We start from the raw sequence: 14,563 nt of genomic DNA, 5'->3' as shown, positions 1-14,563 counted from the left end.
TCGAATCTTGAAGCAGGAAATCCCTCCATCTAAATGCACCAGTCGTTACTGAATAGCACAAATAACCTGAATTACAAGTCTAACTTTTACCGCGTAAAAAAATAAATTAGGAAAACTTAGGAAAACAAAGGACGTGAAAACTCTGTTGACGCTAACCTCGTAAATATGACTAAAATTAAGCTGGAAGAAGTTGAGGCAGATGGACAAAGTTTTGAAAGAGATAGGGATCGCGCGTGCAACACACCTAACTACGTAAGTCTAAAATGAGTTCCAAGGCCTAAATATAGTAGGAAGAGTTCAGCCAACCGTACCCAGTGTACTCTTGACCCACATTTTCTCGTTTAAAGATTTCAAGGGACAAATAAGCCTGCTTAATATTTTCCTCCTTTTTTTCCTCTTTTGTTTTTCTTTCTCGCAGAGACACTGATTTACTGGAAATTCATTTGATAACTGGATTCGGATGTGGGTGTTCATTTGAGTTACTGGACTTTAAATCTTCCACAAAATAGACTGAGAAGTTGGCGGAATTGACATATGCCTGTAATTACCGACGGATTGGCAAATTTTCATCACCTGGTTCGTCAGTATTTTTGGTCAAACAAAGAGACATGCAGTATCTGTTGTTAACACGCTGCTTTTAACTGTTCTTTTCAGTTCAAGTTGCGCGAATAGTATTTGATAAACATGGTTCCCTCTGTTATAAGGAATACGAATTTTTTTGTAGAGTTTGTTGTGACTGGCGTTGTAAACGCCCCTCTTTTAGCAGATCTAATGCCAAGACTTGAGCAGTGGTAAATTTAAATAGGAGAAATATTCTAAATTTTCAGTAATGAATCTCCGCGGACAGAAACGTCTTTCATTAAGGATAGACTGACATTAAGTCTTCAAAAAGAGAAAAGAAATAGGCCGCTGAGTTCCACCTTCGTTTCCTTAATGAAACCTTATACGAAGGCCTTTGATGTATTCTTCTCGCGGCGGGGTACTAGCATAAAGAGAGATCCATTGTGGACGAACTCGGGTCTGAAAATATGCAGTTGGAACTGCAACAGTTTCTCTCCCATTATTTCCGTTTCATTCATAGACGAAGGGCAAAACCCATTAGCAAATGTTCCCGAAGACGACCACCTCGTCTCACTTCCCGGAGTAAAAGAGATCAGAGATAACAATCATTTCTCTTTTTTCTCTCTCTCTCTCGTACGTTCTTTGGAGAAGAGGAGGAAGAAGCCCTTTTCCATTGGAGGTGAGGGTTTTGTCTTTTACTTTTGTGTCCGACCTTTTTTTTTTTAGTTTTTTTTTTTATGTGGTCTCTGGCCAACCGTTTCGTTTTGTGTGCGTGTTTTTTTTTTCTCCCTCTCTCTCTCTTCGCAGCTATTGTTTTCACTGCTTTCATTGTTTTATGACATTTCCACTTTTTATAGATATCTTTTAGTGTGAAATGAAGATTACCGCTGGTAAAAGCCTTGGCGTTGAGAGTCCCGGGAATGAAGAATGAACTTCAATTTTTTAATTAAAAATGTAGACACCAAAATGCGATAATCTAGGAGATACCAGCTTTCAGGTGGAACTTTTTCATATATTAATAGGAGTTTAGTCTACATTTATTGTCATTTTATCAGAGGTAAATTAACCAGCTGCATCATTTGAAATTCTTGTCTCTCACAGTGACAGAAAGAACATAAAAGACTTTTATGTTTACACTACAGCACGACCTAAATACCGTGTGCATAAATAAAGACGTATAAAAACTTAAAAATCCGAATATATATATAAGTGAATGAAAAAATCAGCGTAACATTATAGCTACGAATATTATGCTAGAGCCATGTGTTAAAAAATAATAGAATTCCGGCTGAAATGTTGTTGAGAAATTCTTTACCTTTGATATTATTCAGATGTGTTGATTTTATTGTTTTAAATATTTTATTATGACATTTAATTTCACATGATCTCAGCTCTGGCATTTTATCCTCAAAACTGATTACGTAATATCAGCAATTAATTATTTTTATCGAAATGTAATAAAATAATACACGAGCTAATAGAATGTGCGTCGCTTTTCTTACCTAAATGCAAAATGATAATAATAATAATTTGAACTAAGCTACAGATCGTTGTCTGGAATATCAAAAATTAAAAGTTCCGTATTCCTTTTCCAATACTTTTCATCATCTTCAACACTGTTGAACCTGAATTCTGCCACGACCAGATTATTGGCACAAAAACTAAGTGGTGAAATTATTAACTCTAGATATCTGGCTGATAAACGAGTACTAGTATAGGGTCTGTTAATTCTTGAGCCAAAGTTGCTTCTCATATACGTGCATCCAAGGATACTATTTACCCCAACAAATGTATATTTCTGTACTCAGCTTCGAAATAGGTCTTTCAACAATGTACTTACTAAAACACAGTTAAAATCACCACCAAATGTAGGTTATTATTTCTGTGTCCTTGGTAAAACAGTATATTTCACTCCAAAAGAATTCTTCTTTTTCCTTAGCTCCTCCAATATAAGAAGGAGAATATCCATTTAAGACAGGATACATTATTCATATACATCCCTCCTCCAATGTCCATTTCTCTTCTCAAGATAGTAAATCCTTTTTCCTTCGTGACAGAGATTATTGTTTCCCTTTCGTGAAGATGAGTTGAATTAAATATATCAAATAATTTCTCAAAGAACTTTTACATCTTTGCAGCGTGTTCTTGAAACTTTAAAATATTTTTTTTATAATATCTGGCACTATAAACAACTTCTCTGTAATCATTAGTATTTGAAGTTCCCATAGACAACTCCGTTGTATAAACGTGCAAAATATTATCAAGTCGTTAAATCATATGTCTTGCCATGTCTTATTTCCTCCTCTCCTTGCGTTTTTCAGCAGCTTCATTCGGGGTTATTTTACCGCCTTATTTTTACTGATGGATTCCATCTCTTGCTGTCCACCAAGCGACTTTCATTCGAAATACTAAGAATGTCATTATCTGCTTCTTTGTTAGTACCATCTTCTGACTATTAATCAGGTGCCCTGAAATTTTCTAATATTCCACCGTCAGACGAAAGCTTCCCCTTTCCCATCATTCAGGGAGTCCTGTTATTAGGGGAAAGTGGAGCAAATAGCTACCTCACCCGAAGTACTTTCTTGGGAACCTCCAGGTGAGACGCTTGTATGACCTCATAATCCATCGTTTTATTCGCCTGTTTATCATCGCCTTCGTGTTTTTCTTTTCATATGTTTCATGACTTTCATTAGATTTGTTAATAAAAGAATTGGATATCAGATCGTTTTCGTGCTGTTTTTATTCGTTTCATTATGATTTTAGTCATTCATCAATGTCTTATAAAATGTTTTGAAATGCAACATTTTTGCTGTTTGGAGTGTCTGCGTTATCTGCATTCGGATGAGGGTTCGAGTCCTGCTACGGGCGTCAGAATTCCTTCATATTCTTGCATTTGGATCATATTCGTATCTTATATAAAGGGGGTCACGCGTTATTCTGTATTTTTTGTACGTTTGTATGTTGATTTTGAATGGCAACTAATATACTGAAATATAGTCGAACATGTAGTATCTAAAGGAAACTATTATGCATTAAAAATTCCACTCCACTTACAATATTCAGCAAGCAGAAGTTCATTGACAATTTTGAAAGGTCATTGTAATTTTACTTTAATTTTACTCCCAATATGCAAATTAACATTTGCAAAGATATACAAATTTAATTCAAATTCGGGGGATGTACCAATTGCTCAAGTCACTGTCTGTTTTTAGCATAGCAAATGAACTGACATCTTTTCTCTGTTCTTGATATTATTCATTACGCAAAGGCGTACATTTTATAAGTATGACAAAGTAACACAGAACATTGAGTTTACTTCCTTGGAAAATCTTTAACATTACTCAATATTTTTAATTCCAAAATAAAACAAAGCAAAGATAGACATTACGTGATGAAGTAGTTCAGCATATGCCAAAATAAGTGACATTGCCAAAACCAAAATTCCCAATTCAGGAAAAATCGCCGAGTAACGATCAACAGACAAAAAAGTATCGACTTTTGGCTCTCAAAATTTGGGCCAAGAACGCCAGAAGCACTTGCATGAACGTTTATTGTCTATAAAAGGCCACATCAACACTGCAGTTTGTAGTGAATGTTGACTTTATGTGTTGCGCCCTTTTTGTTATTGGTCTTCGAGAACCTGAAGGGCTGTCGACCAGATCTCCTGTGATCCTCGAGCAACCTTCTGCGACTTAAGTTTCAGCGGGGGAACGGAATGACTTTGTTAGCTGAGACGCAAGAGGCTTTACCTAAACAATGTCTATCCTAATTCTTATAAACCAACTGCGATCATTTTGTACTTCCGTGCATCGTAGGAGATTGTTCAAATAACTGTAAGAGTTATTCCGGCTTGTTTAACAATGGCACCTCGTTTCTTTGTCAAAAATATTTAGTAAAATCAGCTAGACTGATCAGTAAGGGTTCTCATTTCCCAGCCAGATTCTCTGGTCGATTGGATAGCATCTTTTATGTGATGATGTAATCGATGCTCAGTGGAGACAGACTGCATTATTAGCCTAGCTCAAGAAGGAAAGCAAATGATCCATCCAGATTTGATAAAGCTGTAAATAATTAATAATTGGGAGGAAGTATTTTAGTCTCCCCGCAACGATTGTTGTACCAATATATGAAATCCTTTACAGATGTTAACATCCTTTGATGTTATTGCATTGTTGATGTTCTGTTCAGTTAAAGTTCCTGTACAGTTAAAACTAATAATGTGAAGTAATTTTTTTTCAGAGGGATCACATATAAACATCATAACAATTAGAAATCGAGTAAAAAGACCAGTAAAGACGTATTGATGATTTATGAACATAAGCTCTAAAAATATCTTTGTAGTGTACAAAAGTCCCTGGAGTATTTGCTCTTATATGCTTACTAAAGCAAAATAAACCGTTCCGCCTTAGGTGTAGGCATACTTTTAAATCAATAATATCTAATAAGGGGAAAAGAAAATTGCCAGCACAATAATATGTTTGCATTTCGATCGAGAAAATAGTGTTAACTTTTTTGTATTTCGTTTGTTTTCGTATAATATGACAGATCCTCAATTAAAAGAAAGATATGACATTAATGATGATCGTTATTTAGGTTACAATAGGTTTCATTATCTTTACACATTTTTAGGCTAATGTAATAGACAGAACTTCAAGTTTCACACGTGGTATTGATAAATTTCTAAACAAACTAGGTTCACTTTCAGTTAATATCACTTACTGTAAATTCAAGGCCAGCAAGGGTGAGGGTTCACCTTTTTTTTCGTTCTCTCGCATTTAAAAAGTCTACAATAGAGAGAATATATACATCTATTGGGCATTTTTCACAGATCGTGTGTAAAGGTTTACAGAAGTAAAAACATCCTTTCTTTGCTGGGTTCGTGTCCTTCCCCACTTTTGTTGGGTTTCATCCGAAGTCTGCCAACTCTCTTATGACAAGATCCTAAGTAAACGAATCCTAATCTTTCATTATAACATTCATGACATAACGTTTAACGCTTTCAGCGTACAGGTACAAAGAGAGTTTGAGTTCAAACGTATACGTGGACGGGTTTTGAGGAAGAGAAAAGAAGTTGTGCTAGAATTTTTCTTTTCACCTATTCATCTCGTTGCCGGAGGCACGGGGAAACTTTGAAAAATTTGCACGGGAGGTTTTCTTTGTCACGCAGAAATCTTCAATTCGAAACACTGTAAACTCGAAACAGCTTGTATTTCAGGTTTTTATTCAGAATAGAAACAATGCACAACTTTTCTAGTTCATTATGCAGTTCCTATTTTAGTTTTCTGAAAAGATAGCTATTGTGCCGGCTTTGTCTGTCCATCCGCACTTTTCCTGTCCTCCCTCAGATCTTAAAAACGGCTGAGGCCAGAGGGGTGCAAATTGGTGTTTTTTATCCATCCTCCAATCATCACATACCAAATTGCAGCTCTCTAGCCTCAGTAGTTTTTATTTTATTCAAGTTTAAAGTCAACTATAATCGTGCGTCTGGCAATGATATAGGCCAGGCCACCACCAGGCCGTGGTTAAAGTTTCATGGGTCGCGGCTCCTACAGCAGTGTACCGAGACCACCGAAAGATAAATCTATTTTCGGTGGCCTGGATTATACGATGTACAGAAGACTCGATTGCGCCGAAGAAACTTCGGCGCATTTTTTACTTGTTTATTTATGTAATTATTTTGAGATTCAGGGAGGATAATTCTAATTCTCACAGTGTGGTTATCATATGATTTATCCCAGAAAGCCAAGCAAGGAATTAAAAGAATGCTACGGTGAGAACGTGCATCGTGTAAATCTTAAAAAAAACACAATGCTCTTGATATCTTTATAAACTATATATATGTTCAACAAAAGAGAATTTCACTATTTGTAGGGAAATACATGTATACTATATATTGCATGCAATAGCATGCTAACATGCTAGAAAATTGGAGAGGGAACCAGAACTGAAGAACGTGATTAGATACCCATGCCCCTTAATTTTCCAGTAAGGTCGTGCGATTATCTTGACTAAGCAGCTAAGAAAATAAAGAGGTCAGTTTGCTGTCATCATCTCATAAAAATAAATAATCGTATTAGAATATTAAATTAGACAAGAAATGAAACAAAGAAAGGAAAATCTTTAGGTGCTGCACGCTATGATGGCTTCCTAAGGCCTCTCGATGACATTAAAGCCATAAGATTATTCATAGCACTGGATAAGGGTACAAGTATCTGGAAAAAACATTAACAGTATCGTGCGCTGTATTTAAGAAAAGCTCATTAAAACGCTCAAGCGAATAATCTATCTACTAGGCAGTGAGTGAGGACCCCTCCCATCCATTGTCGAAGAATAAATAGTACTCTCTCTCTCTCTCTCTCTCTCTCTCTCTCTCTCTCTCTCTCTCTCTCTCTCTCTCTCTCTCTCTCTTACTTCTGAATCCGGTTATACTTGACCGTATCCTAAGCTTGACAGTAAGCTGTAGGGACAAAGATTGAATGTGACAGTGGGACTGACGTGGGAAAAAAGCAGACCTTTTATTTCAAGAATTATTAAGTGATTAGTTCACCGTCGCCAGTATGTTATGAGCGTGAGGCTGCGGTTTTGAATCCCAAAGTTAATACCTCATATCATTACTTTTATTTTTTATATAACTAAACCCAGAATACTGTCTTCATCAGGATTGAAAAAAAAAATTCCCTCACCATTAAAAAGGTCATATGCAAATAAAGAAATACACCAATGAATAAAATTAAGAAACAAATCTCCACAACTGAAAACTGGAATTTAAATGTTTTAGCTAGCTCCATGAAGTCTCTGATTGAATTTACAGAATGGCCCAGCTATCATATGTCTGACGTTAAGTTAAGAATATATAAATAAGTAATTAAAATAAAAGCCAAAAATTAACATGGGAACCTTTGATAGAGAGGACGTTAACTGCAAGACAACTCTGCTGTGGATAACTGAACTCGTACCAGTGGATACCCAACGAAAAATGGTCATCTGCGGTTATTAAACAGAGCGCTTACTTTTGAAATCACCGCCAGAGAGCAATTATTCATTCACAGACGCGATGCTTGATTCTGTGTTTAATCATAATATCTCGAGAATGGACTGACAAACTTTAAAGACAATTTGCGGAAAATGGCATTGGGAATTTCTTCCAGATGGCAAACTTTCACTGGATACTGGAATGATTGGATGTAGTTTCTGTGTCAATTAAATCGCCAAGTTTTTTAAAACAGCCACAAAAACCTACTTATCTGAAGGAGGTCAGCAAATGAACGTTCATTTCAAATACCAAAATCTTCCCACTTGTCTTCACGTGTAAATAAACGAACTGACAAAGAAACAGCCAAACTGACCGAAATGATAACCAAAATTGCTTCAAAGACTGACTGCATTGGGATGCGTCAGGAAATGTGTGCGTGTAACACAGAACAAACAATTGCTCTAAGACCGCTACTCAAAGAAAAGCACAGTCTGAAAGTTATAGTACCCCAAAATTGCATTATTAACGTAATAATGAGTCCCTACACTAACAAAGGCGGATGTAGACCACGTTTTCATTCGTTTTGAAGGGAGAGTGAGGTTACCTGTGTTAGTAGGATATCTTTATAACTTAACAGATCTTGATAGGATCGCGTTTGATAACAATTAACCTTTGGGGAGAAGTAAAAGCTAAGTCCAGGATTTGTTGCTAAGGAACTGAACTCGTCCATGATAAAGGATTTAGGATGTAACAGTCTGAATGCTTTATAGCCGACGTTTATAAATGTTCACAGCAAATATCTAATATATAAGTTATCAGGTTTTACGTTCAAAGGTATATGTTGCAATCACGGTGTCGATATTTACATTTGATACACGTATCTAACAGAACTTTTAGGAGATGGTGGACCCTCATCCTGTGCGCATGGTAATACTGTTATTATTATTATTCTAAGAAAACTACCGGTTACATTATCTTTGGATGTTTAAGACATTAGCCCCGCAGCAAAAATCGACAAAACACAATATCACGATATGATGATTAGGAAGCCACCACTTCACTTCAGCTTTGTTAGAATGTATCTGAATTCGATAGATATGTGTAGACGTGAGGTGAAACAGAATTTAACCCTCTCATGGCTCATTATAAAAAGTCATCATCATGATCATTATCACCATCTTCGTCATCATCATTTATGTTGTTATTATTATTATTATTCTTGCAACTGCAGCATAAGCTGATAGAAGTCCTGTCACTGTGTGTCGTGTACATACGGAAATCCCTAGAAATAATGGTAAATTCACACTAGATTATAGAAATCTTTGCAATAATACATTAATAAAGTAGTAACAATAAGATAAAGAAAGAGAAAAAGTGAAATCCGATCTGCATAAACCAATTGCATGAAATATTCAACAACAGATTAAATTTGCATATAGAAAGAAAATTAGGTAAGTAATCGGAAAAATGTGAATTGCATTATCAAATGAGATTATCATATCTGTTCATTCATTTCTGTTAGAACAGTAAAGAAAGAAGCTGGGTGTAAAAGTCCAATAAACCTGAATCCAACGAAAAACCTGAAGATGTAACCAGTCTACAAATTTATCATTTTGATCTGAAAAGCTTTTCTGACAGTTTTAATCTTGTAAAATGTCTAAGACACCTGTACAGGTTTAATAACATCATATGTAAAACAAAGGTATAATTTCTTTAAATATACAATTGCTTTTAAGATATTCACGAAACATTCCTAGTGAATACATTGCAGATAATGATTTCCAGAGATTCAGTTTACAGACTGGGATGGTGTAGGAGTTAACTGTATTCTGTCAATATATATATATATATATATATATATATATATATATATATATATATATATATATATATATATATATGTGTGTGTGTGTGTGTGTGTGTGTGTGTGTGTGTGTGTAAACAGCAAATGCACTGTATCCATCAGTAGAATAAGGATTTCTGTTTCAAAGGGAAAGACAGTATGAGACCGCCACTGTTTAAACTCACTCTTACCGGGACTTACACTTACTGGAGATTCTTGAAGAGTCGATACAAACTCTTCCTTTGCTTTCATCAGATCAAGTATGATCATTTTTCAAGAGATTTGCCTTGTACAAGAAAACATTGATGAATTAGATTTATCTTTGGATAAGGAATAAGAATTAACTGTAATTTTAAACTGTTGGTAAAGACGACACGTTTTATGTACAATATATTAACAATATTTTTATAAGATCTTATACAGAAAAACGATTGGGGATTATGGTCAGAGACAGACGGTTGCAGTTCGTTTTAAAGGGATATTTGATGGAGGATTTAGGGGGCGTGCTGGGACGTAACTCCTGGTAACAGAAGTAGTATTTCTTCTTATTCATCTTCATGGATTTCATTGCAGGAGGCAGATCTTTAGGGCTGTTTCGGGTATCTTAACCGAAATTTCAATGGAATTTTTATGCTCCCTGTTACACCTCTGTGTTGTTTCCGTCTCGGTAGACATATGATGTGATGTGATAGTCTCTCAGGAGAGTTGAATATGGGCGCAAAGAATATCAGTCACTTCTACACATGCGGGTGTCTGGAGATACCGAACTAATCTTACTTGCCTCTAGTAGATAAAAGACCAAGAAGTTACAGGTGAAGAATTCTGCTTGCAGAGATTAACTATGAGGTTTTAACAATATTGTTCAGTGACTTGAAATGCATGGCCCCGTATGGGGTAGTGCGGTCAGTGCACCTCCTGCGTTGCACTATAGACTTTGCTTAAGGTTCTTTGCAACGTCCCGTAGGCCACTAGCTGCATCTCCTTTCATTCCTTTTGCGGTACCTTCGTTCATATTCTCTTTCCTCCATCTTACTTGTCTCCTGACAATGGATTCATGTTGCAACTGTAAGGTTTTCCTCCTGTTGCACCTTTCAAACCTTTTTACTGTCAATTCCTGTTTCAGCGCTGAATGACCTCATAGTTCCCAGTGCTTGGCCTTTGGCCTAAATTCAACATTCTGTTCTGTTCTTGAAATGCGTTATATCTGGTGGACACGTGTACAGTGAAAATCGATAAACAAGCAAATATGCAGGTGTTGTTAAGGCACGGTACCAATGGGGAATAAGAGTGTTGTGAATAAAGAGTGAAATAGGATTAGTGACAAGAGATCAATATATTTATGTGTGTGTATGACGAATAAGAAGAACCTACCTAAAATGGGAATAAGAAGTAGCACCTGCCTAAAGAAAAAGGAAATGAAAAACCGTCCTATCCTAAAGATGGAATGAGAGGAAAAATAAGGAAAACCTGCATATAGCTGTATAAAGAAGAATAATTTCACCTACCCAAAGACAGAACAAGAAGCAGAAGAACACTACTAACGATCGAATAAGAAGAAGAAGAAGAAGAAAAATATGTTGAAGGAAGGAATAACAAGAGGATAAAAGCCTACCTAAATATGAAGAAATACGAACTCATTTCTGACATCTTCCCAGAGACGATTGTCTAAGATATGCATAACCAGTTATGTAACGATACTGGATGTAAATAAATTTTGTCCTTGGATCGTGAGGATTTGATCACAGTACCTTACACTGAAGTATGTTCCATACCCAGGATTTAATTTGGCATTTCCAGTAAGACGTAAAAGGTTATAAAATTATTCAAAGTGAAATCAACAAAGGAAAAATGAACAACAGCAGTGCAATATTGTTCATAATATTTTTAACAGGCCCTTACGAAAGTTGTGTGAAAAATTGGGAGGTAAGAATGCTGACGTAGTGAAAACGTTCCGTTGTGCAGGGAAATAAACCTTCAGTTACATCTAATCCACTGAGGGAAAACTGTAATGATGCAGTTGAAATTAGAAAATATGAAAGCTTAAAGAAATGAAGGCAGAAGCAAAACAATTCTTTTTTTAGCAATTTTTTTTAATGATGATAGACATAAGGGGACTAGAACACTGTTTTCATCTGATATCTTTTTCTTAAGGACTATTTTTTTCAAAGATGAACTCTGATATTTTTAAGTTACTGATTCAGTTCAGGCTATTTAAATGTAAATATTTATAGGGCTTAAACCGTATGCAATATAAACCCTTTGGAAAAAAGTCCTATTCCTGTTGTTCCTGTTCCTATGAATATTTCTCGCATGAAAAATAAATAAGGTTTTACATTCAATAATCATCGATTCAAACTAAATTGAAAAAAGCGAGTAAAAAAATGAAGACTAAAAATGTGAAATGATGAAAAATACACTTCCCAAACTTTTCAAACAAGTATGTTCATTATTAGAGACTCATCAACTGAATTTCATCACACTGGTCACGGGAAAATTCCTCTGCTTCATTGACCGCAACTTTTTTCATAGAATAATGGAATTGCAATTGAATTTCAATTTTTCCTGATACTGGAAAGCGATGGAATTATTATTTTGTTGCCAGTTACAGGAATAGCCTGTGAGGAAGTATCAGAATATTTTCATCCGTTTCAAAGGTAAAGGTTGTATGCTCGTGGAATTATCATGTTTTGTAACTGTGAACTAAGTGGAAATTAATAATAATAATGTTATTATTATTATTATTATTATTATTATTATTATTATTATTATTATTATTAAAGAAAGATCAGAATACTATATTTTAAAGTCCTATCATGAGACGTTCCTCTTGACAGAACCTTGGAGTCTCACATTAATCCTATGCCTTGAAAAATGGTGATGTTATCGTAAAAAGTTTGGCTCGAGATATGCTGATCAACCCCAACAATTTTTCGTGGCTTCCAGCGCTCTGTTGTTATTTTTAGAATCTGTACCAAAGTTCCTATTCCCGAAAAATAAACTATAGTCGAGCTACCTTCGGGAAATAACATTTTTCATCTCAAGGGAAAGTATAGTACTAGATTTTTTTCTTTGCGCACAAGTAAAAAAAAAAAGAGAATGTTCTAAATCTATACGCGTTTATGTATGCACATAAAAAAGGAACCTTTATTTTTCTATTAATCTTGCACGAAGAATAATTAAAATATATGCTTTACTTTAGATACTTTGACCATGGTGAAATGCATGTTTTCATGTAGAAATCTGATCACGACAAGTTTCAGTAATTAAAATGTCCTGATACAAATATATATATATATATATATATATATATATATATATATATATATATATATATATATATATATATATATATATATATATATATATATATATATATATATATATATATATCATTGCGTACACTTACATATCGAATATTTAATCATGTGGTAAATCAACTTACTGTCATTCTTAAAAATTAACATAACTACGCAAGAAATCGAACTACCATTAAGCTAGTGAAAAAAATCCTCAAAGATTATAATTTGACCCTTAATAAAAACAACGTGAATGCTATTACAGCGTTTCTAAAGAAACAACAAAGATAACGCGCCCATACGGTCAGGATAAACAAAAAACACGAAACAAAGCCATCTGGTTTTTACAAAATTTTAAAACAATTATCATCATAGACAAGTAATTCCCTAAAAGTATTCTACTTCGTTATTTATTTAGCTGTATGCCATATTATATATAGAAATGTGTATATGTATATATATATATATATATATATATATATATATATATATATATATATATATATATATATATATATATATATATATATATATATATATATATATATGTGTGTGTGTGTGTGAAGAGAGAGATAGAGATATAGAAAGAGGCATAATTTCCAACGAAGACTTTCATATTTTTGAGTTTAAAGTAGTTCCAAATTTCATGAATTTGTTTTTAGCACATTTTATTTTTTCCTTCCAGAATTACTTTCTTCGTTGGGTTACATCAACAAGAAAATATTAAATCCCGGTTACTTAGGTGAGTAAAGTTTAAGAATAGATTATTATGTCAGAGAAGTGTTTTTCGGTATAGCGGACGTCTTCGCCGGGTTTAGGTGGGATGGTTGACAGGATTCTGGTGTTAACAAGCGCGCAATAAGGATGACATTAAGCTAGCTTGGCTGAAGAATTGAAATGCCACTCTTTCGTAAAAGTCTCATGGCTTGACATTTTCGCATGTTATAACTGCGACCCTTCTGGATGTTCTCTCTCTCTCTCTCTCTCTCTCTCTCTCTCTCTCTCTCTCTGAAGGCCGTTTCATACTTGGCTTGGCAGTGGATTTTGACTGTGTTGCGGATGTCCCTGGTATTAGCGGTGGTTTAGGCATTGATTTTTTTTTTCTTCATGGATATACTCTACTATTATGCTGATTCGCTCTCCAGCCCGCATTTTCTCGAGATTTAACCGAGTACTGTATTGCACCAGCCCGGGACCTTTCCCTAAAAAAAGCGGGACGCCATATCTTAAAAACTAACCATAGAATTTTCTTGACAATAATCTCATTACGTTTCCCACACCCAAATTGCGGCTGTTGAACTAACTACCCGAGCCTAGCCTAACCTACTGTAGAGGCATGGCAAAAAAACCGGGGCTGATGCAGTAGTAGTATACATCTCTGGAATATGCATCCAGCCCAGTCTTAATTAATAGTTTCTGTATCGTTTCTAACTCTTTGATGACGGCTCTTCAGCTACCAGGAGAAGTGAAAGCTGTCATTTAGAAGCTAACTGAGCTCTCCTTAAGTAACCCTCAGCCGTTTTTCAACATTCGTGGTTTTCAGTGAACTGAAATTAGGAACTGACTTTCTGCTTCTTGTGAACGTATATCGAGAAACATAAGACATTTAGAGTGATCAATGTCAGGAAACCGAGAACAGTAATTTTACAGAAAAAGATACAATATCCTAAAAAATTTTTATCATTTAATGTGGTAACGAAAATACTAGTTGACATACTTGTCATAAAAGGCAAGTTTGAGTTGTTTTTTAAGGTTATTCCTCAATGCTGCCAAGAGCAAATTAGGAAATAGGAGGCCATGTAAATATTTCTAGTTGTAATTTATCACTGTGCTGCGAGTAAAATATAAGTAGGTCTGCTGTTTACTAAATCTAAATCAGTTTTTACATCG

At 35.0% G+C, this 14,563-nt stretch overlaps 1 long non-coding RNA gene across 1 annotated transcript in view; it reads left to right on the top strand.

The window, feature by feature from the left end:
* LOC136843568 (uncharacterized) overlaps positions 1-13,907 on the top strand; it is a 92,259-nt gene extending 78,352 nt beyond the window's left edge. Inside the window, exon 3 of the long non-coding RNA XR_010854587.1 lies at positions 13,359-13,907. This is a non-coding gene — a long non-coding RNA (uncharacterized lncRNA). The remainder of the gene's footprint in view (positions 1-13,358) is intronic.
* Positions 13,908-14,563: the final 656 nt, after the last annotated feature.

The sequence above is a fragment of the Macrobrachium rosenbergii genome, chromosome 11 (assembly GCF_040412425.1).
Source record: "Macrobrachium rosenbergii isolate ZJJX-2024 chromosome 11, ASM4041242v1, whole genome shotgun sequence".
Taxonomy (NCBI): domain Eukaryota; kingdom Metazoa; phylum Arthropoda; class Malacostraca; order Decapoda; family Palaemonidae; genus Macrobrachium; species Macrobrachium rosenbergii.
The sequence above is the reverse complement of the archived record's forward strand: the minus strand, read 5'-3'. Positions and strand labels throughout refer to the sequence as shown.